Source organism: Neomonachus schauinslandi, chromosome X, assembly GCF_002201575.2.
Source record: "Neomonachus schauinslandi chromosome X, ASM220157v2, whole genome shotgun sequence".
Taxonomy (NCBI): Eukaryota; Metazoa; Chordata; class Mammalia; order Carnivora; family Phocidae; genus Neomonachus; species Neomonachus schauinslandi.
In genome coordinates, this window is record NC_058419.1 from 106,589,727 (window position 1) to 106,614,314 (window position 24,588).

A 24,588-nucleotide genomic window follows, 5' to 3' on the forward strand; every position below is an offset into this window, starting at 1 on the left:
AATGGTCTCAGTACAGTAGATAAAGAAAAAAATAACCAGACAACTTAGAATTTACAAGCAGCCAGAAGGAGAAAGATCAAACAGGGCAGGCACCCAGCAAAAACAGAATTGTCAGAGAAGACAGATAACAAATAAAAAATAAAACTAGGATTTAAAGAGATTCAAGTACAGCATTCGGGTGACCAATTGTCCCAGTTTGCCTGGGATTGAGGGAGTTCCAGGGATGTGAGACTTTCAGTGCTAAAACCAGGACAGTGCTGGGCAAACCAGGCTAAGTTGGTCATCCTGTGCACGCACACCTCTTCCCACACGTACAAACTCTGTGAAACCAGATGCTGTGGTTTGAAACTTAAAGATACATCAGACAAATTAAAGGAGAAGATGGCTACTCTTGCAGCCAGAGTCAGTAATCTGGGTGAAGGGAAGAAATATCTCAAAGCATAATATCTCAAAAAGACAAAAAAGTGGAACTTACAGGGAAAAGGTAAGAGTCTTGGTGGAGGATAGATCTAGGAGACATAACAAGCAAAAGCAGGCCATGAAGAAGGAAAGGGAACTGGTGAAGGAGAAGCATAATGAAGCAAATAATAAATGAAAATTCCCTGGAACAAAACAAAGGCCCAAGTTTGCAGACTGAAGAAGTATGCCAAGTTCCCAGTAGATTCCATGAGAATCTTAGTAGGTGATCTAGAAACAAATTATAGTTGATTAAGTTCTGGTGCAACAAGTACCAATTCCCTCCCCCTTCATCTAACACAGATGAGCAGATTGCTCTTCCCAAGCTCCTGACTTGGGGTTGGTTATGTGCTTCACGTGGGCCAATGGACATACTACAAGCAGAAGCCTGAATTTTCCCTGCACAGGGGGCTCACCGTTGTCAACCTCAAAAATAAAAAAGCCAGTTATTTTACTAGTCAAATTAGTTTATTGAGGAATAACAGAGCAATTGCACTTTGGGACATACAAGTGATGGTGAACCCTAGGTAAGTCCAAGGAGATGAAGGGAAGGTCAGCTTTTATTAGTTTTTTTTTTAATGGTGGTTGGAATTTTTCTTAAGTTTATTTATTTAAGGGATCTCTACACCCAACGTGGGGCTTGAACTCACAACGCCAAGATCAAGAGTCACATGTCAGCCAGGTGCACCAAGAGCTCCCCCTTCAGGGCTTCCCAATGCCATTTTAAACGAGGCTTCCCTTATTTTCACATCCTCCTGTTCTGCTTTCTGCCATGAGAGCACGCTCTGGGACGCTCCTGACTCAAGGAGGATGAGAGGGGCGCCTGGGTGACTCAGTTGGTTAAGCGACTGCCTTCGGCTCAGGTCATGATCCCAGGGTCCTGGGATCGAGCCCCGCATCGGGCTCCCTGCTCCGTGGGAAGCCTGCTTCTCCCTCTCCCACTCCCCCTGCTTGTGTTCCTGCTCTCACTGTCTCTTTCTGTCAATTAAATAAAAAAAAAAATTTTTTTTTTTAAAAGGATGAGAAATACATCAAGTGGCCTGGAACCAACCTGAATGTTAGAGTCAAGCCCAGCCTAGATTTACAGATGTGTGAGTAACCAATAATTATAATTTAATGCTGATGAGACTTTTGTGGTAGTTTGTTCCAGAGCATCATTCTGGCAATGGCTGATATACAGACTTAAACATACCTTGGTGGAATTCTAAATCTCTAGAATGAAAGATAAATCTTAAGTTTCCACTCAGAAAGAGTAAATTTTCTATAAATAGAAAATAAGACGAGTATTGGACTTCTCTTATACAACATTCGAAGTCCTAGAAGACAGAGGATGTTGAAATAACATCTAGAGACTTTTGAGAGTATAGGACTATCACCCCAGAACCTCATATCCAGCCAGGATTTCATTCATCAGTAAACAAAATTTTTTTTTCATTTTTTAAGAATTAAAAAATGTTAACAACCACATGACCTATTTGAGGAAAATACTTAAATCATACTAACCAAATGACAAACAAACAGAGGCCTCAAGTGCTAAAGTTTAAATGGATAATGATTGGATGTTTGCAAATAAGTAATAATATGTTTTCATCTAAATCAATCATAGGGGCACCTGGGTGGCTCAGTCGTTAAGCGTCTGCCTTCAGCTCAGGTCATGATCCCAGGGTCCTGGGATCGAGCCCCGCATCGGGCTCCCTGCTCAGCGGGAAGCCTGCTTCTCCCTCTCCCACTCCCCCTGCTTGTGTTCCCTCTCTCGCTGTCTCTCTGTCAGATAACTAAATAAAATCTTAAAAAAAAAAATCATTCTCAACTGGGGCCAGAGAGGGAAGGGAAGTTAAAATAGTCTAACAATCGCATCTTACTGGAGTAGGGGATGCAAGGAAAAATAAACTGTCTTAGTGAGAAAAGAGTTGAGGGGTCTTGTTTTCAAATAATGTTAACAAAATAGTCAATTAAGAATACCAGAGAATACTTCTTTTTTCCGTCTGGGCTGCCGACATGCCATCCAGACTGAGGAAGACCCGGAAACTTCGGGGCCACATAAGCCACGGCCACGGCCGCATTGGCAAGCACCGGCAGCACTCAGGAGGCCAGGGTAATGCTGGTGGCATGCATCACCACAGGATCAACTTCGACAAATATCACCCAGGTTACTTTGGAAAAGTTGGTATGAGACATTACCACTTAAAGAGGAACCAGAGCTTCTGCCCAACTGTCAACCTTGATAAACTGTGGACCTTAGTCGGTGAGCAGACACGGGTAAATGCCGCCAAAAACAAGACTGGAGCTGCTCCTATCATTGATGTGGTGTGATCGGGCTACTACAAAGTGTTGGAAAAGGGAAAACTCCCAAAACAGCCTGTCATCATGAAGGCCAAATTCTTCAGTAGAAGAGCAGAGGAGAAGACTAAGGGTGTTGGGGGCGCCTGCGTTCTAGTAGCTTGAAGCCACGTTTTGGGAGGGGGTTCATTAAATGCTAACAAGTGCTTAAAAAAAAAAAAAGAAGAATGCCAGAGAATAAATTGCCATTAAAAGAATGGAAAAGTACAAAGGAATGTCCAAATTAGCAAGGACAAAAAAATGGAATGGATAGCAACATCATAAAAGCAAAAGAGAAGGAAAAGAACCATCAAAAATAAAATGATATAGCATGAATACAATATGGAACAATAAAATCAAGTATATCAGTCATTTTGGTAAATGCAAATGACCAGAAATGTCCAAATGAGCTTAAAACAAAAACAAACCGAACTATATGATCACTTATAAGAAATAAGAGATAGCAAGCCAGCGCCATAAAAAACAGAAATGGCAATATTATTATCAGGAAAGGAGGGAGTGGAGATGAAAGCATTTCCAAGGGGCCGAAGAGGGCACAGCTCAAGAAACAAGTGTAAAAAAACTGGTATGTCTCGAGCAACATAGCAGCTAAATATGTAAAGAAGAGAGCCTAGGATTGAGTCTGGAAGGGTGCCAACATTTCTGGCTTGGGAAGAGATGAAGTTGGAATGGGAGCCTGAGAAGGAGCGGCCAAGGAAGTAGAGGAAGAACAGGAAAGTGGGCAATGGTCATTTCTGGAAGTCTCAACCAATATAGAGGTAAAGGTGACCCCAGCAACAGTGGTTGGGCAGACTCCACCCATGGCCGGCTCCAGGATCAGAAAAGACAGGACCTGGGCGCCAACACTCCCTTCCCCACAGGGAGGCTAGGGGAGACCACGGCCTTTCCACACAACCCTGGCTCTCCTGTGGCCGCACTTTGTAGCAGAGTGTGATGGAGATGCAGTGCAGAATTAGGTTCTCTTATCTAAACGGAGTGGTGTGAAGAAAGCTGTCCAGCATTTGAGTGACACTGCAGAACACACCAGTATGTGCACATCAAAAGATCATTTAACTTTCCGAGACTTAAAAAGTCAGTCCATGTTAAGATAATGTCATGTTTTGGGGCGCCTGGGTGGCTCAGTCGGTTCAGCATCTGCGTTCGGCTCAGGTCATGATCCCATGGTCCCAGGATCAGACTCCCTGCTGGGTGGGGAGCCTGTTTCTCCCCCTCCCTCTCCCTCTGCCCCTTCCCCAGCTTGTGCTCTCTGTCAAACAAATTTTTTTTTTTAAAAAAAGATAGTGTCATGTTTCTGACCTACTAAAAATCCCCCTTTCCCTTCTGTTGACTAATTGGGAATCTACACTTATTGTCAAGTCCTAGAAATAATTTTAGGGCATTTTTAGTAAAATCTATAGGAAATACAACTGTTTAATATTGGCAAATGCAGGTCAAATCCCATTTTTGTGCCATAAACTGTGCAGAGCTTTGACTTTTCAGACATGGACATCTGTGGCAATAAGTAAGTTTTTGAAACAGCACTCTCACTAAGCATAGTGACTGCCCCTCTCAACACACACATACACAGAGACAGACAGACAGACAAAGAAACAGAGAGAGAGAGAGAGGCTTTCTTTTTTTCGGAATAGCCAGTAAATTATGAAAAAAAATGCACTGCACAAAATACAGACATGATCTGGATGCCACTTACTTTGGATTTCTACCTCCTCCTAATAATCTTCAAGGTGTTGCTGGCATTTTCACTGTGTAGGTCCCTGGGGTGGGGGGGTAAAATGTAGCTGGCCTGATTCTAACTGGAAGAGGGAAGTCAAAGAGGAGCTGACATCCCAGACACCTCTTCCCCTGGTGGGGGTGTTACAGAACCTGGACTGGATCGCCCGACGGAAGATCCAAGCAGCACCCAGAGATCTTGGAGGACAGGAGGTTTATTTAATGCCGGTGGGCTCAGAGGAGAGTGGTCTCCAAAGGCCTGAGCCCCGAGCACAAATAAAGGGGGCAATTTATACACTTCTACTTCCGCATACTGGGCACTTTGGGCGCATGCGCGAAGTGGGGCAGGGAGAAGAACCCGGAAGAGCCCCAGGGCAAGGACTGGGCCTTTCTCGCTGGCTCCGTCGGCCATTTTAGGACACAGATTTTCCTTATCATTCCACCCTTTGATGCCCCTTTAAACACCTAGTTTAGAGGGCATCATTCTGTTTGACTCTGAGGGTTGACTGCAAGGTTTGGGGCGAACACGGACTTAATCATAAACTTAACAGCACACCAGGTAGCAGAAGACCAGGACTGACTGGGGCCAGGAAAACCATGGTGAAATGCGCTCAGGAGTAGACAGCAGAGGGCCAGTAAAAGTGGGATCTATGACCTTAGGTAGAAGCCTCCGGGGGGAAGTCCAGTCAGGAGGGGCAACAGTGTGGAGTCCGACTCCCAAGATGAGGGAAATCACGCCGAAGCTGGAGTGGGTTCATGAAGTCTGGCTGGACTCTCCATTGGCGAGGCTCCTCGGCCAAATGATGAGCTTTCCAATCTTTGACCCAAACTGAGTCCCCTGTCTGGAAGGAGTGTACCTGAGACCCTAAGGAGATTGGGGCCCTCTCAAAGGTGTACTTTTGTAATTTCTTTAGGGTGGCTCCAGGGCCTGAAGCTGCTCCTTTATCCCTTTATCTCCAACCTGATGCCAGTTTCCTGGAAGGCTTCCCAAGCACAGGGGAGGCCGTCCATATATTAAATCAAATGGGGAGAAACCTGATGTCCTGGGTGTGCAGCGAGCACGCAGAAGAGCTAGGGGTAGCAGATCGGCCATGGAAGTTAGTCTCCTGACAAAACTTTGCTAAGGTTCCCTTGATGGTGCGATTCATTCGCTCTACTGTTCAGAGACCCCGTCTCCTCTTGCCTTGGGTTGAATCAGAGGCTAGTGTGTCCAGTGGGCTCAAAGGTTATCTGAGCCCTAAGCTTGGAGAGTATGTCTCGGCCCAGGAGAGGGATGGGACAATCAGGCAGATCATGTTGGACCTTGTGGCCCCCGAGTTCAACTGGCGAGCCTGGCAAAAGGGCTGTTGTATCACCCGTGTCCCAGTGGCCCCAAGGACGGTCACAGTCCTTTTGCTGAAAGGGGCCAATGGGGAGGTGACAACAGAGTGCTGCCCCAGTATCAACCATAAAAGTCACTGGTTGGCCCCCCACCTTCATTCTGACCATAGGCTCATGGGGACAAAGAAGAGCCCAGTCCCCCTCAGTCTGAGTCCATTCCCGCAAGGCCTATGAGGTCCTCCTCTTGGGGGGTCTTATAGTGGCTGGGCATTTGTTTTTTCCAATGCCCTTTCTCTTTACAGTAGGCATACTGATTCCTTGCCAAGGGGGTTCTGGGCTTCCCCCCTTTTGGTGGTTGGGGTCTCCCCGTCTTTGTGTTGTCCTTTTCTTTCAGGGCGGCGGCAAGGAGGCTGACTTTCTTTTTCATCTTTTTGTTGGCTTCCTGTTCGGCTGCGACCTCCCTGTTCATGTAGACCTTATTGGCAATCTCTGTTAGTTGGGTGATGTTCATCCCGGCGAAACCCTCTAGTTTCTGAAGTTTTTTTCTGATGTCTAGGGCAGCCTGAGCCACAAAGGAGGTGTTTACCATCTGTTGGCTTTCCTGTGCCTTGGGGTCAAATGGAGTGTATATCCTGTAGGCTTCATATAGTCTTTCGTAGTAGTCCCCGGGGGACTCCCCTGGTTGTTGAGTGACCAAGGATACCTTAGTCATGTTCATGGGTTTCTTAGCTCCTGCCCGGATTCCCCGGAGGAGGGCCTTCTGGTACCAGCGGATGTAGGCCTGTCCCTCGGTTGTGGTGAAGTCCCATGCAGGGCGCTCTTCGGGTGCGTCTGTGTTAGCCCAGGCAGCGGGGTCGATGACTCCCGCTGGTGCGTGCTCTTCCAGGTACTGCCGTGCACCTTTCATTATTCTCCTCCTTTCCTCTGTGTTAAACAGGGTGTGGAGTAACTGTTGGCAGTCTTCCCAGGTTGGCTGATGAGTCTGGAAGAGGGATTCTATAAGGTCTACCATGCCTGTGGTTTCTCAGAGTAGGATAGGGTGTTACGTCTCCAGTTGAGGAGGTCAGTGGTGGAGAAGGGCTGATAATACATGATGGAACGGCCGGGTTGGACCATCCCATCTTCATCGCGCCTCTCGGGTTCCTGCATCTCTCATCGGCTAGGATTTGTGGAGACTGGGGCTTTTGCTGATTTTCTTTGGGTCGCCTGGATGAGGCGATTAAGACCCTGGCCGTCCCTGCCTATTGCAAGCAAATCGCACCCAGGGGGGAAGGGTCTGAGCAATTCCTAGCCGGGAGTCAATGTACGGAAACTGGTCAGGGTATCCTCGGTCTCCTGTTATGACTCGCCATACTCGATGAATCGCTGGGACATCCAATGTCCCTTCTGAAGGCCACCCGACAAAGGTGGGCCATTCCAATTCACATAGGGTTCTCAACTTGCCAGGGTTCATCCTGACTCCATAGTCTCCCGAAAACCCCTTTCCCTGAACTTTGGGGCCGGTAAGTGGTATGGAGTCTCCAGGTGATGTTGAGAGATTTGGTCAAGACCTGTACAATGTCTGCCACAAATGCGGGTCCATTGTCCCTATGGATTGTTAATGGCAGGCTGAACTGGGGCACGATCTCCTGCAAGAGGACTTTAGCTACTTCCCGGCTTTGCTCCGTCCTGGTCGGGAAGGCTTCGACCCACCCAGAGTATGTGCATACTATTACTAGGAGATATATGAACCCCCTGCTCGGCTGCACATCTGTGAAGTCTACCTCTACATCTTTGAAGGGGGTTTCTCCCATCCTCTGGACACCTGGCGGGGACCGTGGTGCAGACCGAGCATTATTTTTAGCATATGTTATGCACCATTCACTCGTTGCTTGGCATAGTGCAGGCAGCTGACTGATGTAGTAGTGCTTCTTGAGAAGGGTCTCTAATGCAGTTTTTCCCAGATGAGTGTATTGATGGTGTTCCTTGACTAGATGCCCTCCAGTTGCTGTTGGAAAGAAGATGCACCCATCTGGCATCATCATCCCTTTTCAGTCAGGGTGGCCCCCTCAGCCATGGCCCATTCCTTTTTCTTCCGTAGGTGTCAGGGCCATGGTGAGGGAAGGGGCTCTGTCCATGTCCTCACTGGCTGCGGTCTTGGCTGCCTCATCTGCCAGACGATTTCCCCGCGCTATGGGGTCATCTCCTTTCTGGTGTCCCTTACAGTGCAGGATTGCTACTTCCTTTGGAAGCCAGATGGCTTTGAGGAGTCTCAGTGTCTCCTCCTTGTTCTTTTTTTTTTTTTATAAAGATTTTATTTATTTATTTGAGAGAGAGAGAACGAGAGACAGAGAGCAGGAGAGGGAGGAGGGTCAGAGGGAGGAGAAGCAGACTCCCCGCTGAGCAGGGAGCCCGATGCGGGACTCGATCCCGGGACTCCAGGATCATGACCTGAGCCGAAGGCAGACGCTTAACCATCTGAGCCACCCAGGCGCCCCCTCCTCCTTGTTCTTGATAGCTTTTCCTGCTGCAGTTAGGAGGCCCCTTTCCTTGTAGATGGCTCCATGTATATGTACAGTAGCAAAGGCGTACCGACAGTCAGTATGGATGTTGACTCGCTTGCCTTCACCGAGGGTGAGGGCTTGGCCTAAGGCATATAATTCAGCCCGTTGAGCTGACCATCCAGCTGGTAATACCTTAGCTTCTAGGACTTCAGTGGTTGTGGTTACCGCACAACCCGCTTTCCGGGCACCCTCTTGTAGGTAAGTGCTGCCATCGCTGAACAGCGTGAGCTCTGGATTCTTTACGGCTTGATCCTGCCGATCTGGATGGCTCGTGTAGACTTATCAGTCACCTCGGAGAAGTCGTGGTCTGGTTCCCCCTCTTCCATGGGGAGAAAGGTTGCTGGATTTAATGTCCTTACTGTTCCGAGGGTGACCCGCGGGTTTTCACAGAGGAGCCCTTGGTATTGTGCTAGCCTAGAGTTGGAAAGGAAGCGGGGTCCCTGTGTGTTCACAACTGCATGAGGGACCTTGACGTTAAGTTCTTGCCCCAGGGTAAGTTTGTCCACCTCCTTGATGAGGTAGGACTGTGGCTGCTAGCGCCCTGAGGCATGGTGGCCATCCTGCTGCCACAGGGTCCAGCTTCTTTGACAGGTAAGCAACTGGCCGTTGCCAGGGTCCAACAGTCTGGGTGAGTACCCGAGGGCTATTTTTCCCTTTTCAGTCCAGGTAGGGGGTTCTTGATCTGGTCCCCCTAAGAGATCATAAAGGGGTCTTGCTGTTGCTGAGAACCCAGGGATCCAGATGTGGCAGAATCCTGCAGTCCCCAGGAATTCTCCTAGGCCCCTTTCTGTCTAGGGCTGTGGCAGGGAAATGATGATCCTTTTCCTCTCCGGCCCTAGTTCTCTTTTCCCTTGGGTGAGGAGAAAACCAAGGTATCAGACCTGTTGTTGGCAGATTTGTGCCTTCTTCCATGAGGCTCCGTATCCCGAGTCTGACAGTTTTTTTCTGAGCCACTTAGGTGCCCCCGGGGGTTGCTTTTTAAACACACAGCTTCTGGGATATTCCCCCCATCCCACCCATTTTGATTCAGTGGGTTTGCATAGGCCAGATAGTATTACACCCAGTGCTCATCACAACACATGCCCTCCGTAATACCCATCACCTGGCTCCCCCATCCCCCAAATAGTTGCCTTTTTAACAAGGTCCTCCCAGGTGACTCTTATAAAGGAGGTTTGGAAACAATGTCTAAGCCTTGCTGTTCAGAGTGTGGCCAGTGGACCAGCAGGATCTGTATGGCCTGGGGTATCTTGTCTAAATCGCCAATGTCAGCCCTACCCGGGACAGACAACCGGAATCTGCCTTTCAACAGCGTAGCAGCTTGGCTTTTGATCTGACCTCTTCTCTGTTTTCATTTTACTAGGGTTTCTCCCCCGACTTTTGCCCCAGTCCTCTCCAGAAGAGCCAGTGTCCCCTGCCTCTCCCTACCTGAGACCTGTCCCATCCCTGGGGGATGCTCGCCCCAGCCTCCCACCACCCAGAGACGACAGGGAAAGGTGCTCTGTGAAGCTAAAGAACCTAAATAGCTAGAGATCTTGCCTTGTTAGAGAAGGCCGACTTGACTCCCAGGTCTTCCGACCTCCGCAAATTCCAGACCCCCAGGCCTGTCTCATGAGCTCAATTTTGGTTGCTCCGCTTTGTCTCCACCAAGTGTTCTGAAGCATTTCACACACGACTGGGCTTAGGCAATCTGGCCAGACCTTGAAATTTTTGATCATGGTCTCTAGAACCATAGGTTTACTCTGCCCTGACCCCATGGTGATGTCCCCGTGTGTGGTGGTGCAGAGACAGACAAAGGGGGGGGGGTGCCTCCTGAGGTGAGGAGACCAATCAGATGCCCGTCTGGCCGTGTCCCGAAGGAGCTTAGGTGAGGCTTAGCCGTAGCGGTCTCAGCATCGCGACTTACGATCGGAAACTATTCCAGTGCCACCATAGACCGTATGCCGTTCACCACGGAATCGCAGACGGGCCCACTTGGACTCCATAGGCTTCTGGGGACCTTAAGGGTGCCCGTCCATGGAGTCACAGAATCAGTCCGCTTGAGCAAGCCAGGTTGGACTGCACATTCACTCACACATTCACACTCCAGAAGTTATTACATTCCCTCCCTGGGAATCCCTACTTGTGAGACCTCTAAGAGGTCTCTGGGAGGTGACCAGGCTCCCCTTCCATCCCAGTGGGTGGGCCTGTCTGGGTCCTGGGGCCCATGGCCTTACCGGAATCCGACGTCGGGACCGGGTCCTCACCTGCCAAGTCTCCTCGAGTCTGGCGGGAACAGCAGAGCGGGGCCGGCCCAAGGCGACCGGGGCGGGAGACTGCCGAAAATTAGGCAGAGCGCGCCTTCTCTGTTAGGATCCCTCCTTCCATCACCGCCTCGCCATTGCCCCCAAACCGGTGGCAACAATGGGCCAGCGCGGTTGGGTTTCCCGGTCAGGGAACGAAATGTTACGGAACCTGGACTGGATCGCCCGACAGAAGAACCAAGCGGCACCCGGAGATCTTGGAGGAGGGGAGGTTTATTTAATGCCGGCGGGCTCAGAGGAGAGTGGTCTCCAAAGGCCTGAGCCCCGAGCACAAAGGGGGCAATTTATACACTTCTACTTCCGCATATTGGGCACTTTGGGCGCATGCGGGAAGTGGGGCAGGGAGAAGAACCCGGAAGAGCCCCAGGGCAAGGACTGGGCCTCTCTTGCTGGTTCCATCGGCCATCTTAGGACACAGATTTTCCTTATCAGGGGAACTGGGGAGATATTATTAAAGCGGACAAACTTGCAACCAGAAGATGAATAAGTTCTGGGGAGTGAATGCACAGCATACTGACTGTAGTTATAGGCTTCAAAATTGCTAAGGGATTCGATCTTAAATATTCTCACTACAAAAGAAAAATAATGATTAGGTGGCATGATAGAGGTATTAGCTAAGGCTACGGTGGTAATCATACTGCAGTATATAAATGTATCAGATCAACATGCTGTATGCCTTAAACTTAACATGTTATATATCAAGTATATCTCAACTTTTAAAAAATGTTCAAAAATGGGTAACAGCATCCATTCTGGAATTTACCTTAAAAAGAAACAAATAGAATCAAAATCTAGAGCCATGCTACCCGAAGTGTGGTCCCCCAAGCAGCAGCATTGGCCCCAGTGACAGCCGGTTAGAAACACAGACTCTCAGGCCCCAGATCTACTGAATCAGAATCTGCATTTTGCCAAGATCCCCAGTAAGTTGGCCAAGTGCTGCTACAGAAAATCTCCTGGTGAGCTAATAAAGAACACAGAGTTTCAGGCTTGTTGAAGTGAGATGTCGCCTGGACCTTTGTATTTTTACCAAGTTCCTCAGGTGGCTCCAACACCAGCCAAAATATGAACAGGAGCGCACAGCAGGCTGCACTGTTAATACCGTAGCCGTGAGCCATGAGCCACATGCAGCTCTTGACAGTCACATTGTAATTACTTACAGTTGAACAGAATGAAAAAGTCAGTCACACGAGCCACAGTATTTCAGTGTTCAAGAGCCCCTCTATTGAGCAGTGCAGAAATTTCTGTTGGACATCACTGGCCTCATAGGTTTTCTCAATCTTGGCTACACGTTAGAACCACTGGCCATTGTTGTTGTTAGTAGTTTGTTTTAAAGTTAAATGCAGAATGCTTATTTTAGGCCTCATCCTACAGGCATTTTATCTTCATAGGAACCTGACCTAGCATTTTCTAGTAAGAACACCATTAGGAAAGTGATGACCTTGATCTTGATAAGACCTCACAGACACCCTGCTCAGATGATCGTGTGAGATATTGTCATTTAAGTTTGCTCAAGCCCAGGTTACCGTGCCAGGTTCTACATAGGTAACTTTGTGGATGTGATATTTCTTCATTTTCCCTTTTATTAACTGAAAAGGTCACATAAAAGCACTAAGAAAACCTTACACGATTCCATACAACCATTACACTAGTTCTGTTTAGAGCCATTACCCACTATCCTTACATATCTGCCTACAGAATCTGATTTTTCACAGGCCACCCAGCCTGACTGTTCAATAGGTTTACAACAATTATAAAACTGTATTTCTCTAGATCAGCCCCCACCGCCAACCTGCGGACTGACTACACAGAAACATCATCTCCAAATGCCTGACTTTCAGCTCCTGACGTTCTGGTTTGTCCCATACACATTTTCCCACAAACGTAATGCACCTCCTTCAGCCGCTGCTCCTACAAGGACAGTGGAACCCCAGAGACCCAGGCTGCTATAGTGATGTCCTTTGCTGCTTCTGACTCACAGACATGCCTCCATTTCATACTCGAACAATCTCCAAGAGTCACTCAACTAGGTTACTTTAACAGAGTGGTCCTTTATGGAGATTTGCATGGTGGGGCACTTAGACGTGCTGGATCTTCTTGTCCCAGCCCAAGCCCCTGAAAGATCGATTTGACATTGCACTACATGGAAACATCTTTCCTCCGATCAACCATTCCCTAACCAAGTGTGCATTTGGATTCTCCTTCCTTTGGGGGTTAGCAAGGAGTAGCCCCGATTCTCAGTGAAGCTCAGTGCTAGAGGTGGGAGAGGGCCAGTGGCCCTACATGGCTAGTCATTGTCCTTAGCAGGGCTGAGACTAGGGTAAGGCAGTGAGGCACTCCCTCTCTGGGCCATACCAGGACAGGTAAAATTTTGACACTGTGCTCACCATGGATTTTTTTGCCTTAATTCTGATTTTTTAAAATAGTACACAAATTTTTTTTTGTCTTGATTACTGAAGTGTGTTTGCCTGGCACTCTGTTAAATTTTGTGCAAGTGTCTCGCTTGCCTCACCATAGTCCCAACCCCTGATCCTCTCCATTGAGCTCCTCTGTCCCTCATTTGATAGAGTCTGGACAGGCCTACTGCTCATGCCATCACGTCATACTTAGTATAAATCCCACCTGGCAACCCCGTTTAGCCCCTGAGCTACACACAAATGATTGCTACCTCGTTGTAATCACAGTGTTCACCATTTGTTGTATTATGTTTAATTTCATAAATGATTGTTTCATAAATAATTTTCCTTGTTTCTAGGTTGCCTTAATTGCCTCTTTTAACAGCTGGAAGATAGTCTACTCGGCCAATGCACTCTACTTAACTGTTCTATGATTGGGTATTCATTGCTCATTCATTAATGAGCCTTTAGGTCTGCAAAGAAGCAAAGTGTTGAGGTAGAGGCTTGAGTGGGACAGAAACCACGCTGCCAAATCAAGTCGGAGGCTTTTTTGATGTCGTTTTGGAGTTTGGAAGTTTGGGGACTCTTTTTGTTTGTTTGCTTTCTGGTGGGCTGCAAAGAGGAGAGGAGAGTTCAGCAAAAGCTGGAGCCCAAGTCGGCAGACCCAGGGGAAGGGCATCGGAAGGAGATGTATGTTGAGAACCGAAGGTATCGACTATACGGAGCCACAGTGGAGACCCCGCTGTTACTGGCACATCTCAGTAACGGTCTACCACGGGGCGCGTGCATACAAAGGAAGCCACTAAGCAGATAAATTCCATCTGACAAAGGCAAAGACGGGATTTATGTCAGATAAAGAGGAGGGAGAAGAAAAAAAAGCAGACATTTGTAAGTGGTGACGTTTGCTTTCTTTCCCCTAGCATCGCTTCCCAGGCTGATCAGCTGGCAAGGAGCGGAGAGGCCAGAGGAGGTGCCTACTGACAGAAGACCAGGAGGAACGCACCTGTGGTCAAGACCCAGTCGCTTCAGGTCTCCTGCTGCCCCTCGGAAGAACCCAGTCCGGGACCCGTGGGGCACTGCAGGAAGGAGTGGGGAGGGGTTGTTGCCGGATTTAGGCAAGTGTTAAGGGATTCTAAGGAAAGTTTAAGGAAGTGGGGACATGTTCCGAATTCCATGTTGTCAAGAGGCAGAAGCAATACAATAACTGGGCGACCTCATTTTTATTCGAGAGGTGGGAAAATTAAGAAAGGGCTAGAATTGTCACTGGGAAAGGAGCGGCAGTGAGTCTCATTAGTCAGAAGTGGGGGATTGTTAATAATTTTCCTGGTCTCTGTCTAGTTCCCAAAGTGCTCACAGCGACCTTCCCTGGACATTACTTCCCGTGAGTGCTATTTTGCTTCACTTGGGACTATCGTGGCCAAGTCGCCATCAGGGCTGTTTGTCACTCTCTCAGTCCCTCCTTTTGGCCAAGGGCAGACTAGGTCAGCCTCCAGGATGTTAATCTCTAGAGTCCAGGTCCACACAAGTTCAGACATTCTGCCCTTGAACAGCAGGATCAATCACCAAGGGAATAATTTTGGTCATTCACGGACGTACCAGGAGACCCTGGGGATCTACTTGGACATGTTTGGGACAGGCTGCTTCTGCTCTGGGGCTGCCAATGTCTTTGGATGGCACACATATTTCAGTTATGCCCTCGCTCTCCTCCGGTTTTTCTGAACAGATGCAAATGCTGAGTCTTAGCTTCAGTTCCCTCCAAATGCAGACCCCTTGGTGACAGCACGTACACAGGCAATTCACTGTGGAAAGTCATCCCTTTCAGCAAGGGTGGCTCCCGCGCATCGGGGCCCACCTGAGGGCCTGTAGAAGATCCACCTCGGAATGGTCCACCTGAGATCCAGAAGAGGGGAGTCTTTTTTTTTTTTTTTTTTTATTCATGAGAGACAGAGAGAGAGAGAGAGGCAGAGGGAGAAGCAGGCTCCCAAGGAGCAGAGAGCCCGATGCGGGGCTCGATCCCAGGACCCTGGGATCATGACCTGAGCCGAAGGCAGACGCTTAACCATCTGAGCCACCCAGGCGCCCAGAAGAGGGGAGTCTTGACCCACCAGCCCATCCTCACGGCCAAGGGTCCCCCATGAGCCCCTCCCCCTTCCAGAGTGACTGGGCGGCTCCCATCGGGGTCCCTGCCTGGCAGATGTGAAACATTTGCTTGATATGCCGGAGATGAATGGATAAATGAAAAAAAAACATTCCAGCATTTTGCCCCTAAGAGTTTTCAAAGATTTCTGTGGTCCCCACATTAGTAGGATCAAGTCCCAAAGAGGCTGTCTCATATTGATATGTTGAGAAACCTAACACCCAACCAGGTTGCCTAGCTTTACCTAGAGGATGCCCATGGCCTCCTAGAGCTCCTTTGAGTAATTAGCCAGAGTTCTGCCTGGCTCTGCCGGGCCCCAGAACCTTTTGTACTTGTGGGTGAAGGCCCTCAGTAAGCGCATGTCCCTACAGACCAGATGCACTCTGGGCCCAGTAATGAGAAAAGGAATAAAAGAGAGAAGGAAGACAGATTAGCTCTAGCCTGCCCCATACCATCACATTGGATGCACACCTTCTTGGGAAACTATCTGGACAACGTAAAATTTCCCCCACCATCCGAGAAAGTCCAGCGTTCCTCTGAAACCTTTTGTAAGCCGAAATGGTATAAATCGAGGAAGCAATTATCATTAATTTATATGGAAATCTTTTTGAACAGTCTCAGACTCCAGCAATAACCTCTTAGGCTTTTCTGATACCTCAAGACACATCTTGTTGATGGATGCACAAAATAAATCGAGATAAAGTGTGGAAGCTCACAGACCCAGTTCCAACCTCTGGCGGCTTGATGCTGACCTGCTGAGTGTAGTTTCGGGGAAGGAGCTTGGCGGGGCCGCTCCTGCTGCCCGGGGTGCAAGCTGCCTCTTTCGGGCTCGCTGCGGCGCAAATGCTGAACCCTATTTGCACTTTTCACCTTTTATCCATAAAAGCAAAAATCCTCTTCAGACTTCTTTCGGTTAGGGAAAACAGGTACTAATGTAGGTCTTTCACAAAAATGAAGTGTCATAAGATGAACTTTTGAAAAGCGGGGGATACCCGTGCCTCTATTTTTAGCGGTATAACTCCAGCAAAACTCTGCACTGAAGGGTAAGCATTCAGCCTGTTAAGACTGGCCAGAACTGAAAAGGACCCCAAAATGTAATGATTGAAACTGGTAATGTACATAAAGAGCTAGACCAGTTCGTCTCATTCAAAATCCTATCTCTTTGCGAGCAATTTTCTTCCACTTCAAAATCTCTCATTATATACCCTTTCATTCAAAATGTTAATTCTCCCTCCTCTTGTAATTTAACCATCTACTAATCATTTCTGGGATGGAAACACATATTCCTAAGTGAAACGCTTGTGAAGGGCTGAATTAAGCAGGCAGCAGATTTGTGTCTCTAATTTCTTGTCTAATGGTTAATAGAATTGCCAAGGAAGAACTTTTTCAAAGTCTTAAACAATTCATGATAATGTTTTTGTGCAAACTAAACTTTTTGGGGCCAGACAGAGGCTTATAGCCCAGTGAAGTGGGGAAAAGACCAAAGTAATAACAACACGTTGCCCCAAAATGATATTTGCAAAGCTGATTAACAGTCGACAAAAATACAGTGCAACTCTTTCCAAATAAAAGGAAAGCTATGAGATATGGATTCTAGCCTTGGGTCTTCTGGTTACTAGCTAAGGGACCTTGGGCACGGGTCTGCATCTCCCACCAAATTTCTGAGTCCATTTATAAGAAAAATGATTGAAATTGGATGATGAACCCCAAAGAAGACAATAGCAAGGAAGTTTTATGTAAAGAAGAGACTATCAATGTGATGGGCTGGGGAAGAAGTCAGACATTCTCTCTGATTTTCTCTACCATCACCTCTAGCCAGTCCACCCCACTGCTCAAGCGAGTCTCTAACCAGAGTAATTTATGGTCTCCTTTAACAAAACAACGTCTCAAGGATGTCGGCCATGAGCAAGACCAGCTAAGACTTTCCTGTGTTTGAAATTGAGAGATAAGCAATTGGCTCCAAACTGGATTTCATTTATAAATGTAAAACTGAATCTAGATTTGGTCAACAGTTCCTGCTGAACCCGAATATCATCCTTTACCACTCTCAAGAAGAAACTTTAAAGATCTGAGCATTTTGAGAGCCTCCACTCCCTGCTGTCTTCACAAAATAAAAAATTTCCCAGACTATCAGATGCAGGGTGTGGTAAATTCCGCAAAGGGCCCAATTCTTCACCCCTCCCCGGATCCATACCCTTTGCCATGTAATTCTGTAGAGCCCTCCTGCTATAGAGCCCAGCCGGGTACGGAGCCTGGGTTTGTGGGGACCGGTGCAAAACAAAAATGTAGGACCCCTTGTTTGAAAGGCAGCAAATGAGGGCTATTACAGCTGCTCAAATATAGAGCCTTTTCCTTTCTTCCACAGTATGTCTTTCTTTCTTTCTCTCTCAACATGTCATGGTGTTTTTTGCTATTTAATGTCATTCTAAATAAAGAAAAATTTTAAATTATTAGCATGAATTTTACAGTTCATCTTTATATTTTGCAAGAAGTGACACTTGAGGCTGGGACAACCATGCAAAGTGCATGAGACAGGGACCCTTGTGCAAGCATAAATATGCTGTGTCTCCCCTGGCCTGAGGAGTTTTAGAGTATGGACACAGTGGCATATTTACCTTTGAACTCCCAGAACTGGGCACAGTGCCTGCTACATAGTAAGCAATAAATACATATTTAAGGAAGAAAGAGAAGGAAGAAGAAAATAAGTTTGAAAATCAGTTTTGCTTGGGAGTATGAGAAGAAACTGGCACGCTCACATATCACTGGGTGAGACTGTAAAATGGTGCACCCACTTTGGAAAACCATCTGGCAGGTCCTCAAAAAGTTAAACATAAAGTTCCTGTAGGACCCAGGAGTCCCACTCCTAGGTACATACCCCAGAGAACTGAAAGCATGTGTTCACACAAAAATTTGTACATGAATGTTCATAGCAGCATTATTCCGAATAGCCCAGAAGTGAACACGATTCAAACGTCCATCAACCAGTGAACAGATAAACAAAATGTGGTCTATCCATACAATGGAATATCCAGCCATAAAAAAGAAGGAAGCATTGACACCTGCTACAACATGGATGGCCCCTGAAGGCACCACACTAAGTGAAAGAAGCCAGTCACATATCGCATGATTTCATTGGCATGAAATGTCCAGAATAGCTGAATCCATCCAGATAGAAAGCAGATTGGTGGTTGGGGGGAGGGGGTGGCTGGGCAGAGGGGGGAATGGGGAGGGACTGTTAAGGGGTAGAGAATTCCTTTTTAGGGTGAGGAAAGGGTTTTGGAATGAGATAGTGATGCCGGTTGCACAACTTTGTGACTCTACTAAAAACCACCACATTTTACAAATCGTATGGTATATGAACTATATGTCAAATCTAAAAACACACTTCTGCTTGGGTCCATTTCTTACTAGTGGTGTGACCTTTGAAAAGTTATGTAACCTCTCTGAACTTCAGTCTCCTCAACTATAAAGTGGGAAAAAAATAATACTTGACACAGAATTGTTGGTGGAGAGGTAGCTAGCGATTAAATGTACAGCAGTTTGCACCAGTGTTTAGGGCCTCGGCCCTTACCCGCTGCCCTCAGTGTCAGGGAGGGTCTCTGGCAGGCTTCAGGGCGAAGGGATACAATGAACTCCCTCACTCACCCTCTTTCCCCGGGGAGTAGAATGTGAGGGAACATTTAGCCAGGGAGTGGAGTGGTGGAAGTTCTCTCCCTTGTCCTGTAAGTGGATTCTCTCCCCCTCTTCTCACTCCTTCTTGGGAGGGGATCTGCCTTCAAGGGAGCAGATGAGACCCCAGGGGAAAAAAGCTAGGACAGGGGCGCCTGGGTGGCTCAGTCGGTTAAGCAGCTGCCTTCAGCTCCGGTCGTGATCCCAGAGTCCTGGGATCGAGCCCCCGTATCAGGCTCCCTGCTCAGCCGGGAGCCTGCTTCTCCCTCTGCCTCCGCCTGCCGCTCTGCCTACTTGTGCTTTCTCTCTCTGTCAAATAAATAAATAAAATCTTAAAAAAAAAAAAAAAAAGCTAGGACAATGCCTCCCCAAGCTTGGCTGGTCTCTAGGCTGTGAGGGGCAGAGTAACAGGGCTTTGGGGGATTTCTGCTTGGTCCAGCCACTCTCAGCACCTTAGTGTGAAATAGTGTGAACAGTGATTTCTTGCTGGACCCAGACACTCAGCAGGAATACAGTTTCAGGGAGGAGAAGGAAGCCCCAGTATCTGGCACCGCCAGGGCCAAACAGACCCATGCGGGACTCCAGGCAGCAAGGCGATACCTGCCCAAACAGAATGATCTTGAATTGTATTTGCTCAAAATAATTTAGTGACGGTGGGTAGTTATTGATGAGGAGTGTTTTCATATTTCCACCAGAGGGCGCTGTCTGCCTCCTTGGTGGCCACACCAGCGTTCTATAGGAAAGAGATGGGGAATTAACTGGTACCATATGACCAATTTTTACAGTAAAGTTTTCAATTAGCAATAATCGCGCCTCGGATAAACCTCATTGGCTACGATACTGCCACTGCGCAAAGCTTACAGTAAAGTTTTAACACGGTGGAAGTGACTCCCCAGTCTACACTTCTAATCTTAAACTTCCCTCCAAACACCGGTCCTACATTTTCCGCTTCCTGCTTCCTATTTCCACCTGGATGTCCTGCTCACTGTGCCCCAAACGGAGCTCATCATCTTCTCTCCCAAATTGAGCTTCTTATCTCGGTGTGTGGACCTACGACAGCTAATTCTATTCTGCAGAATGTGAAAGGCAAAGGGATCCCTGGCTGAAACCTGCTCACACTGTGCTTGCCGCGTCAGGCCCTCAGGAGAAAGCAGCATCTTTTTCTACTCCGCACAGAGGCACCGTCACTTGTCTCTCGTACTCAGCTGAGCCATGTGCATGGAGGCGCTTTTCTCTAGTCCGCATCTGCCACCATCTCTGAATGTCAAAATCGTATTTTCATCCCTGAAGATCCATCACAGTTGTTGCCATTGCCATAAAACCTTTTCTGAGCTGCTTCCTCTCCTGCACTCCCACACCCTTAGGCCACACCTTTCCATCCAAATTTTCAAAGCACCTTACTATACTCGAATTGTGGCATTTCCCCCTTTCTGCCTGGTCGTCAGCTATATTTTTTATTGTGGTAAAAAAACGCTTAACATTAAATCTGCCGGGACGCCCAGGTGGCTCAGTCGGTTAAGCGGCTGCCTTCGGCCCAGGTCATGATCCCAGGGTCCTGGGATCGAGTCCCACATCGGGCTCCTTGCTCAGCAGGGAACCTGCTTCTCCCTCTCTCTCCCTCTCCTTGTGCTCTCTCTGTCAAATAAATAAAATCTTTAAAACAAACAAACAAACAAACAAAAAACATTAAATCTGCCATCAACCATTTTAAGAGTGCAGTTCAGTAGTGTTAAGTATATTCACATCATTGTGCAATAGATCTCTGGAACTTTTTCATCTTGCAATGCTGAAACTTTATAGACATTAACCACCAATTCTTCCCACCCCTGGTAACCACCTTTTTCCTTTCTGTTTCTATGATTTTGACCACTTCAGATACTTCATGTAAGTGGAATCGTCCCGTATTTGTCCCCCTGCAACTGGCTTCTTTCGCGTAGTATAAGGTCCTCTAGGCTCATCCATGTTGTACTATGTGACAGAATTTCCTTCTTTTTAATTAATTTTCATATCCCATTATATGTATAGGCCACATTTTCTTTATCCATTCATCTGTCCATGGACATTTGAGTGGATGGTTTCCCCCTCTTTGCTACTGTGAATAATGTTGTGACGAACAATGGGTGTGCAAACAGCACTTCAAGATCCTGCTTTGAATTCTTTTGGCGAGGAAGCCGGAAGTGGGATTGCTGGATCATAGGGTAGATTTACTTTCAATATCTGGGGACCCTCCATACTGTTCTCCACAGTGGCCGCACCAGTGTGCATGCCCACCCACGGTGCAGGAGGGTTCCAACTTCTCTGCATCCTCATCAACACCTGCTGTTTTCCCTTGTTCTGTCCATCGTGGCACCTAGCTATTTCAGTACGCGTGGCTGTATTCGTTTCCTGGGGATGCTGTAACAAATAACCACAACCCGAGTGGCTTAAAACAACAGCAATGTATTCTCTTGTAGTTCTGGAGTCCAGAAGTCCCAAATCAAGATGTGGGCAGGGCTGGCTCCCCCTAAAGTCTCGGAGGGAGAATCCGTTCCCTGCTGCTGTCTCAGCCTCTGGTGGCCGCCAACCGCACTTGGCACTCAGCACTCCTTGGCTTGGAGCTGCAGGAGTTCAGTCTCTCTCCACCTCCATCTTCACGTAGCCGTCTTTTCTCTATGTCTTCTCCTTTTCTGTCCCTTATAGACACGGCCCCTGGATTTAGGATCCATCCTAATTGCAGCAGGGGGCACAATTCAACCCCCTACAGTTGTCATTACTACACTAAGCTCCTCAAGATCAGGATCTATGTCTTGTGCGTATTTGTTTACACCCACCCAAGTGTCTAGCATTGTGCCTTAAACACAGAAAGCTTGTAGAGTTTGCAGCTAGGTGGCCTGGTGGGTGGTCAGACGATGGATATTGTCTCACCTGTTGGATGGCCACCTAATGCGGTCAGAGTTGGGAGGTGTGCATCAGGGATTGACGCACCCCACAGAAACTCGATAATCTTTCCAGGTATGACTTTTAAAATACAGTGCAGAGAACTCACTGAAAAACCACACGTGGCTTCATAGCCACATAGCTTAAATGAAAAACTCCCAATTCTTGCAAATATATCCCAGATGAAGCCTGGCTGGCCTTGGGAGATGAAGGTAAACTTGGCCAAAACCCCAAGTTTCACAATGAGAGTCCCCAGCCCTCCCCCTGAGTCCTGGAAATCCTCAACTCCCTCCTTCACGGTTCTGACTTGTTGTTCCTGTGTGAGTTCTTGACTCCTTTCCTTGCCAAAGGTCAGATGCTTTGCCAGAAGCTGTGTGAGATCCCCAACCACCTCCCCGACACAAGCGGTTTGAGTGTTTGGAACTTCGCTCGAGGTTTGGGGGGTTACACAGTGCACCCCCAGTCTTTGGCCAGCTTGCTCATTTTACTTTCCCCTCGTTCTACTTTGCTCTGTCCTTTCCCTCTCTGGTTCAAAACACAAACTCCTTTCCTGTCTCATCCAGAAAGTTTTGCTCACACTTCCTCCCCCTGACATCTCAGCTTCTACTCTAAACAGGCTGATTTTTTTTAAATTTAAGGAAGGCAAGTAGGCAGAAAATAAAAGAGAGTGGGGAGGAGGAGGGAGGGAGGACCTGGAACCTTCTAAGAGGAAATCTCATACCAGCTATTAAAATAATATTATTTTATTTTCTTGTACTTTATAAATATTAATAACAAGTAAAAGTTGGAAGTTCTTTGAGTAGGGAGAGAAATGTAACAACAGCCTTTGGTCCACTTGCTGTAGACTTCCCCCAAACCTTGGCCTTCTTGCCAGAGTGAAGCAATCCTCTTCTCAAGTTTACATTTAATTATAATTGCAACTGTCATGATGATTAAGCCTCTCCCTTTGTCATTGTCTTTTCTTGGCATCATTTCTTTGGCTCAGCTTCCAAGCTATAGACGGTATGAATCACAGCGTATCTGTGCTTTTTAACTGTGGCGAAACCATAGGCAGCTTTTTGTTTATTCCCAGAATCTGTTCCAAAACAGCTGTTAAATGTTCATCCTTGCTTTTGTAATCTTATTTCAGAGAATTGTAACAGCAGCATCTTCTGTTTTTAATTCTCCTGAAGAAAGAAAAAAAGAACTCCCCGAGCTGGTGTGCTGTGCGTAGGTGCTAGTTAATGCCTTATTTCCTCTCATGTCCTTAATCAGGAAATTTCATAGTTCAGCAGGGGAAAGGTTCCCAGGAATGTGGCTCTGACCTCAACCAAGCTGTTGAAACACTCGACCACGAAAACAGCTTGCTCTGCAAGCCTCTGAGCGGTCCAAACTCAGGGCGACGAGAAGCTTCCATTTGACAAAGTCGTGAGGAAAGTTTGTACATTTTTCATGGTTAGTGATGGCTCCATCTCTAGTAGAATCAATCAGCTGAGAAGTAATACACGAAGTCATAAATCAACTGGTAGTCTGGACACAAATTGGCTGGTTGTTTTACTTTAGGGAGATTTCCTTCTGAAAAGCTGCGGCGGAATGATGGACACAATACCACATGGTATGAACAAGCACTCAGAAAAATCAAGACGATTTGTGCCTTATCTGGGTGCAAGATATTGCTTAGTTTAGAATCATTGCTTGAAGGCTAACAGCTTACGGCCATTTTTTAAATGTCATGAGCCATGTTTAAATTGTGTTTTACCAGTGGTTTTCACACCAGAGCTATACCTTGAAATAACCTGAGAAGAGTTTTAAACTGTATACTGGTAACTGTTCCCTACCCCCAAAGATTCTGAATCACTGGTCTTGAGTGAACCTTGGACATTGGTCTTTTTAAACTTATCTCCAGAAGATTCTCGTGTGCAGCCAGGATTAGAGCCGCTGCTTTCTGAAAATCACAACTGCAAGCAAACTTTGAAACCTGTATGTTGTGTATCGGGCACACACACTGCAACTGTGCACACTGCAGTAAGTCAACTGGTTTTACACTTGCCTGTGGTGTTTTTGCTTTATTTATTATTATTATTAGTTTCAGAGGTAAAGTTCAGTGATTCGTTGCATAGAACACCCAGTGCTCATCACTTCACGTGCCCTCCTTAATGTCCGTCACCCAGTTACCCCATCCCCCCACCCACCTCCCTTCCAGGGACCCTCAGTTTGTTTCCTGGAGTTAAGAGTCTCTTAGGGTTTGGGCGCCTGGGTGGCTCAGTAGGTTAAACCATCTGCCTTCGGCTCGGGTCATGGTCCCAGGGTCCTGGGATCGAGCCCCGCATCGGGCTCCCCGCTCAGCGGGGAGCCTGCTTCTCCCTCTGCCTGTCACTCCCCCCTGCTCGTGCTCTCTCTCCCTCTCTCAAACAAATAAATAAAATCTTTTAAAAAAAAGAGTCTCTTGTGGTTTGTCTCCTTCTCTGATTTCGTCTTATTTTTCCTTCCCTTCCCCTATGATCCTCTGTTTAGTTTCTTAAATTCCACATAAGAGTGAAATCATATAATTGTCTTTCTCTGATTGACATATTTTGCTTAGCATAATACCCTCTAGTTCCAGCCACCTCTTTGCAAATGGTAAGATTTCATTTTTTTTTTTATACTTGCCTGTCTTTTAAATAGAATTTGTTCTTCTATCAGAGATAACTTAGTCCATGACAAATAATCTTTGGCAAGCCTCACATTCACTTCTGTGTGACTTCGTGTGTCTGTGTGTGTGTCTCTCTCTCTGCCCCCCCGCCTCCGCACCCCCCACCCGGAGATGCAAACCTAATTTTCAGTCC

The 24,588-nt window shown here is 47.2% G+C and overlaps 2 pseudogenes; one reads left to right on the forward strand and one right to left on the reverse strand.

Moving 5' to 3' along the window:
* The first annotated feature begins 2,454 nt into the window (after positions 1-2,454).
* On the forward strand, positions 2,455-2,901 carry LOC110594169 (annotated as a pseudogene).
* Positions 2,902-19,640: 16,739 nt separating this feature from the next.
* On the reverse strand, positions 19,641-19,726 carry LOC123323577 (annotated as a pseudogene).
* Between the last annotated feature and the right edge of the window lie 4,862 nt (positions 19,727-24,588).